Genomic DNA, 7,838 nt, shown 5'->3' with positions numbered 1-7,838 from the left:
ATTTTACACAAACATGCACAAGGAATATGGGCATCAGATGATAAAGTGTCAGATTTTTAACATACAGACATTTGGAGTAATACCTTATTTTCCACTACTACCCCCAAGAACATACCACAGAGTCCTAACACCTCTTAAAATGTGCACAGAAAAATCCCAAGAATGATGATATTATTTATATAATTTTTACAAGTCCGCACTATGAATTATCCATCTTTTTAAAATTATGCTCTGGCCCCAAAGGGGTGTGGTTTTCCAAAGCACATGGTGGAATTTCTGGTTTGTCCACTTCCCCCAAGCTCAGCTTGCTCACAGATGCAGTGCCCCTCCTCGTTTCCTTCCAAGAGGAAGCCATTTACGACCCCCCTAATTTAACATTTGCCTGGGCCAAGGAAGGCTCATTGTTTAGTTTCCTGCAGTCCCCAGGTGCTCCTCCCCTGATTCAATCAGGGAGGTGCCATCTCCTTTTAGTGGGGGCAGCAGAATGCAGCCAGGCCTGGGAAGAGTGGCTGAGCAAGTTTCAACTCCTGTCGGGGGTAGTTGCCGGGCAGAATTCACTCTCTTCAAGCCAGGCTTCAGCCAAATGTCACTTTGGTTTCGAGTTTTCTACATTCAAACCAAACTTGCAATTTTTACACATGCAGCTAGAACACTGATTCTAAGTTCAAAACTATGACATTTAAACAATTTCAACCTATCTGTCACTCAAAAGTAGGTCACTCATGTATTCTAAACATTTCGATTTTAGTGGCTTTAAACCCAAATTCACTTAAGCTGCTGACATCTCCAGCTTTTTCAATACATACATTAGACAATTACTTCCTTCAAGTCATTTCAGAATATAGTTTTACATTGTATCCACCTCTTAGTAAGTCTTTCTTTGGCCTGGTTTGGTTCATTTGTTCAGTTTTACACAAGTGTCTGGCGGTTTTAAAACGCCGGCTTTCTGGTAGTGGTGAGCACCAGTATTGCATCCCTTTTTGACATTAATAACAACATATTTTGAACAGCACCATATTCCTTAGCACTGATTTCGCTCATGGCGCTTCTGGCCCCTCACGCTCACACTGGTGGGTGGCAGGTCAGGCGACCATTTTTTTGTGCGCAAAGACTGCACGGTTCTCCTGGATTCTGGCGCAAATCTGGGCTTTTCCGCCCTCTTGGATTTCCTAAGCCCACAGCACAAATGTTGTAGCCTAATAACTTGAACGTGGGTCAAGACACCCAACAGAAGGGTAACTGTCAAATCCTTGTTCCAAGAACTCTTTCAGGGAACTGCCCAAGGTTGTAAACTTGATGGTGTCATCATTGGTATAAAAAGTCAAAGCACTACGCTAAAATTACGATTGAGAGAGCTGCTGAAATTTACCATCTGACAGCTGCAAGGAAACAGCAGAGGAGATTGCTGAGATTGCATCTGGGTCAAGCTGTCTTTTGTTGGGAAGGCCTAAAAGCTGACTGGGTCCTATGGTGGAGAGCTGGGGACCATCCGTGAGAGTGGAGTGACCAGACCCCTGCCCTTGCAAAGGGTCTTGACATGCAGCTGTCTTTCCAGAACTATAAACAGAGGTTTTCTATGTAAGTAGACTTGAACCCTTTGCAACCAAAAGGTGGGGGGATCTGCTGGCCTTAATTTCTTTCCCTTTATCGTGTGTAGGGAGTGCAAAACTGTATAGATACTTAGTCTGTATAACTAAAAAAGTATTCATTAAATTAATTCCCCTTGGCGGAACACCACAGGGTAATTTTTGTTAAAATTAGAAATTAACAATGCTTATTTCCATTGTGCAGTAAAAACTAAAGACGGTAATGTAATTGGGTCATCCTATTCTGCCTGTTAAGCCCAACTTCTTTTAGGAAGCGGGGTGCTTTTGTCCCTACACTAAAACACCAAGAAATACTTAAACTGCCAGCTTCTGCAACAAAGGCCATTAAGTAGAGGGGTCTGAAATCCAAAATTCTCAAATCATTACAGTTTTTACCATCCAGTTTCCCCAACACAGGCTTTTAAGCGGATGGGGTCTGAAATCCCAAATTATCCAATCATCCCAATTCTTACCATCCAGCTTCTCCAACACAGGCCTTTAAGTAGAGGGTGGGGGGTTTGAAATCCCAAATTCTTATATCATCCCAATTTTTCTGTCTGATTTCCCCAACACAGTCCAAAGTAGGGGGGTCTGAAAAACCCACTGCTAAATCACCTTGTGTTTATTTACTGCTAACCTTTTAAGCACGCATGAAAACTGAAATTGTACAGCATTGCAAATGTAAATTGATGTTAATCAAGCACTAGTGTTGATGATCATTTATTTTGAAATGTGTATAAAGTAAAATATTGTGATTTAAATGTTCCTAACCAAATTGTTATTGTGTGTGACAATTTAGTGCAATTTTCTATTACCTATCATCCAAATGAATACAAATATATTTCCTGTAGACCGGTCTGGCTCCTCAGCTAATTGGTAGCCCAGGGGGAGGGATCCAAGGGGAATGATATGCATCAGAAATAGTGCTGAATAAAGAACTGACATTAAACTGTTTATTGTGTGACACCTAGATTGGGGAGAAAAGGTAACGTAATTCCATGATTAATGTGGAAGTCTGAAACAACTATACTTTGAAAAAAAGCATGAAGTACCACAGCATCGGGAAGCATGTGTAGGAAGGGCTACCTGCACAGAAGGGCTCTCAATTCATTATAGTGTTCGAAAAAATGTTTATGAATTCAAAGAAGGCCTCCTTCCAAGGTAAATCCTGAGAAGGAATATATTCCATTTAAGGTGATCATGAACCGGACTATGATTCCAAAAGTGTGGTAGAATGCACACTAGGCCGGGGCAGTTTAACACTCCTCCGTAAGGTTGAGGCTTTGATTTCCACTGTCTCTTTATCCATGGCCATGTTTCCGTAAAGTTTCTAAGGCTATTTCAAGCTGCCCGGGCATTCTCCACTTCTGCAAACCTTGCCTCTCAGAGTTCAGTTCACTTAAGAACAAGATGAGCCTGCATAACCAGCATCAACTATCTGAACGGAGATGAAAACAATAAGACTTACCTTTGTGATGCAGGTCTTATGTTTCTGGGTCAGAAGGGGGTACTGTTTTGTAAGTAGTAATGCAAACTGTGGAATTCGTGCTGTCGTTGATTCTGTGTTAGGAGGATTGTTTATTGCACAGTTGCCGTTCAGGAGGATCTTGAGGATTCCTGACTCTGTGGCTGAATGTTGAAACCAATCCAGTAGTTTCCCTTGGTTTGCTGTAAAATCATTATTTTGCATTCGAAGAAGTGGCATCACTTCCTGTCTCTGATGTGGAAGGCACATACTCGAAACATCTTGTTTCAAAACGTAAATAACAGTAGCTCCACATTGTTAATACAAGAAGACTTGGCTTTAATTGATCAGGATACTCAGAGCATGAAATGGGAGGCTGTAGGTATAAAAAGAAACTTCTGACATTATGAATGAATGAAGCATTTTTGATATTTTTACAGATCTCTCAAAATGTGGCATCCCATCAAATGCTTTCTATACATTTGTATTAATACCTAACAACTTGTTTATAGTCTTGAATACCCACTCCAACTTTTTTCTGCTTTCGACTCTATATCAATTTATGAATTACAGCAATTATACAACGCCCACAATTTGACAGGATATTCATATCAATAGGCTCTGATGATCTTGATGAAAGGCCATCTAATCAAAGGCCATATGGCATATCCACAGCACACAGCTACAACACATATACATATCAAGCCACAGCACACATCTCCATTGAGACAACTGTTCACATGGACATGCATTCACCTTCATTGCCCCTCTCCAGCATACACATTCATGCCACTACAACCTCATCACCACACTCACTCAATACATACTCTTCCTCACAGAGATATGGCTGAATCCCCACAACATACCTATAATATCCCACAGCACCTCATCCAGCACAGTGGTCGCCCACACAAAACAGGTATCGGCATTGTCATCATATAAAGAGACTCACTCACATTCAACCCCTCTACCCTTCAAACATATCCTTTGAAGTCCTCTCTCTATCTCAAAAGTACCTCTTCCATCTCACTCACACCCCACGTTGATCCTCCTTTTATACCTCCCCATCAAGCAATAAAGATGACCCCTGCTATAGCGCAGGGATTCTTGTTTCTAATAAAGACACAGAGGCAAGCATTTTGCTTCACCTTCCTTTATTCTACTCTTCACAGCAGATTGAAATCTTTATATTTCCTTTTATAATTGAATTTATTTATTTTTAAAAACACAACAAAACGGAACTGAAACTACACATCCCTTGAATCCCAGAATCTCTGGTAGTCCCTCAATATGTTTCCTGTCTCTAGGTCTCACTACTCAATTCCTGCCCAGGTCTTTTCCTCATTTGTTGGTGTCCTCAAGATGATATCCGGCAACATGAAACACAGATGCACAATCCTGATGCCCACAAGCTGAGTCGGAACCGTAACTGATCCGAACAAAAATCCCTTGGCATGCATAGGCCACTCGAGCAACGACCCTTCGACACTTTAGCTCCCCGGTGCAGAGCCCGCTTCTGGTCATCCCCTGCCAAAGAAGAAACGCATTAGGTAGGGTACTAAAATGCAATGTACAACAAAATAGCTGACAGTTATCATCCAGTACAGTCAGCATAGTACTTGCGTTGATGGGTAGGATAATGCTTGCCTCTGTGTCTTTAATATAATCAAAGCTCCCTGCACTATAGCAAGGGTAATCTTTATTCAATGTCAAGACCAGAGTCAAGCATTATGCTTGTTCAAAGCCATCCACCCAAGGCGCTACTAGACTTGCTATTGGCTTAAAATAGAATAACTTAAAATTGGCATCGCTGGACCAATCCGCTGATCTTATAATGTTGTGAAGGATAGCCCCGGCACTAAAGGCCTTGAATGCCATAGCGCCCCTTACTGAATGCGCTTAAAACATTAACATCTATACCTGCAAGGGGCATGACCTCTTGCACCCATCTGGCTACAGTTGCTGCTGCTACCGCCTTAAATGGTTTCCTGCGCATAATGAACAGCTGAGAAACACCTTGCAGACTCAGCTTGCTCGTCCTAGCTTCATACTCCTTGATACACTCAACCATGCACAATTTTGGCTGCTCTTAAAAATAGGGATATGAGATAACCGTAGAGTGGTACTTTGTTCTCTTTGCAACAGAGAACATTACTACCTCCGGACAGAAAGTCTTTCCATCCGCCTCAAGAGATTTCACATCTACTACTCTTCTACAGGACACCAGATACAGCAGGATAGCCAGCTTCCTTGACAGCTGCTGATCTGATATATCCTTGTTTCGTAGCCAACCTGTAAATAGCTGCAAAACTGTATTGACGTCCCACAGCTGCGTGTATTTAGGCATAGGGGCGTGCACATTTTCATGCCTCGCAGTAGTCACACTACTGCTGGGAGCTCCCCTACTGGGGCCCCTTCCACTGGCTCGTGACCTGCCGAAATTGAAGTCCTGTTAGCTCCTAAACGCTTTGCCCCCTTTGTCATTGAATCCAAGAAATTCAGTACTTGTACAAAAGGGGCGGAAACAGGTTGAATATTGAGCTGATTGCACCATAGGCACCATCTATCTTCCCCATGCTGCATCACAGCTCTTGAGGGTAAAGGGGGCCGAAGGATATTTGATCAATTCAGTAGCTGGTCCTGAAATGCATGGCAGACTCCATCTGACCTTGGCACCCTGCACGTTAGCAGAGGTAGTTGCCCGGTCTTCATCAGAGGATGATAATTCCCTGACAGGTCTGACAGGAGATCTTGCATGAGAGGGATCACTCATGGAAATCCGAGGAATGTTCCATCGGTACTGGAAGCCACACTTGCGACCTCCAGTTTGGGGCTACTATGAGGACCTCCACCTTGTCTCGATGGATCTTCGCCAAAGTCCTGGCTAACATCATGCATGAAGGGGAAAAGCATAGTGTACTGTGCCCAGCCACGATTGTAGAAAAGTGTGCACCCCTTCAGCTTCCAGGTCCACCCTCCAGCTGAAGAACTTGCATAATTGTCTGTTGAATCTGGACACTAACAGGTCGATGTCCAGGGGGCCCCAGAGGGCTGCTATCTGAGCAAAGACTTCCATGTGTAGTATCCAGTCACTGGAGTCATGCCAGTAGAAAGGAATTCCAATCCGCCACTACATTCTGAACGTCACAGAGATCTTCCGGTCAAGGCAGTAGTGCTAGAAGTCCTTTGTCAGCTCCACTAGAATCCTCGACCGGGTACCAATAAGTGATTGACGTACCGCACAACTGAAATGTTGTCCATCCTGAGAAGAATACAACACTCCGCTCTTTCCCTTGCGAAAGTTTTGACTGCAGACGGGCCTAGTACCTGGACATGTCCAAAGATCGCCTGCCCGTCCCTGGCTTGCTTGTTCTGGAGCCACCACTCCAGCTCCAACCTCCCTTCCTGATCTATGGGTATTAGCTGATGGTACCCTAGACCCCTTCGCAGATTCTGGATCTTCCGTCTCTGCAGCGCACTGTAGTGCAATGGATCAGGGAAAATCGATTGGATGGAGACTGCTAAAATACTGACAATACTCACTAGAGCTCTCAAAGATATCACAGTCTTCACTAACGCTGCTTTCAATTCCTTCTTTATCACTCTCATTTTGAGAGATGGAAGTTCCAGGGTCGTTTTTGTGATACCTACGACGAACTCCAGAAAATCCATGCACTGCCTGGGGACGAGTGCAGACTTCTCTTTATTTATAAGAAAACGTAGAGACGTTAGGAGCTGAGAACCCACTGCATCTGCTCGACGAGCGCCTGCTTTTTGGCTGCCAACATGAGAACATCGGCTAGGTAAATTATCATCTGGTTACTTCTCTCCCTTAAGGCAACTGCCACCAGTCTCATAATCTTCGTGAATGCCCACGGCGCTGAGGCAAGACTGAACGGGAGTCACTAGAACTGCCATACTTGCCCATCCGCCGATAGTTAAGGTACCTGTGGTGCTCTCTGGCAACTGGATACTCCCTCCCTTTGAAGTGCCTGTGAACCAGCCACCCATTGAGCTCATTTAGGTTGATGACAGGCCTCACTTTCTCTTTTCTGTGCACTAGAAACATGCTGCTTATGAACACTGTTGCTGAACTGTTGCTGTGTTCTATCGCGCCCTTGCTTGCTAACTGATGCAGCTCCCTCTCAGGGGTCTCGCACTCCCTAGGCGCCAGGACTAACTGCCGGGATCTGAGCCCCTGGACCCCCTCTGCTGTAAACTCCAGTCGAATCCGTTCCACTGCTTGCAGCAGCCATGCATCGCTGGAAAGCTTCCACCAGTATTCAACGTACAAAAGCGTCTTACCTCCCACATGGGATAGTGGAACACTCTTCTCACCTGCTTGGGCTCCTTGGTGACGGGAGTAGCCTCACCCTCTGCGTCCTCGAGCGTGGAAACCTCACGCCAGGAAGAAGGCGTCCTGCTGACCTGACTCCCAATAGTGTGATCTTGGGTTTTGAGGCCACTTCTGAGAATGGAAGTGACAGGACGCACAACCTCTACTGCAGCCAGTCCCTGCAAAAACTCTGTCGAGGAAGATTTTCTTAATGGGGGTCTGCGCTTTTTCGAGGGCTGTATGCTTGCTGACGAATCTCCCCATTTCTTTTGCGAATGCCTTGCCAAACAACAGGACCTTGGACGGCCTCGCTGCCTCGTAAGAGGCCTGGACTCCTAGCTTAGAATGAATTTTCAATAACACGCCTCTCCTTCTCTCAGATGACAGGGCATACTGTGTGTTTCCCAGAAGGCACACAGCTGTTTGAGCCAAGGCCGCTAATGTCTCAGGG

The sequence above is a fragment of the Ambystoma mexicanum genome, chromosome 8 (assembly GCF_040938575.1).
Source record: "Ambystoma mexicanum isolate Mex_15411 chromosome 8, UKY_AmexF1_1, whole genome shotgun sequence".
In the NCBI taxonomy this organism is placed as follows: Eukaryota; Metazoa; Chordata; class Amphibia; order Caudata; family Ambystomatidae; genus Ambystoma; species Ambystoma mexicanum.
This window is presented reverse-complemented; position numbering follows the sequence as displayed.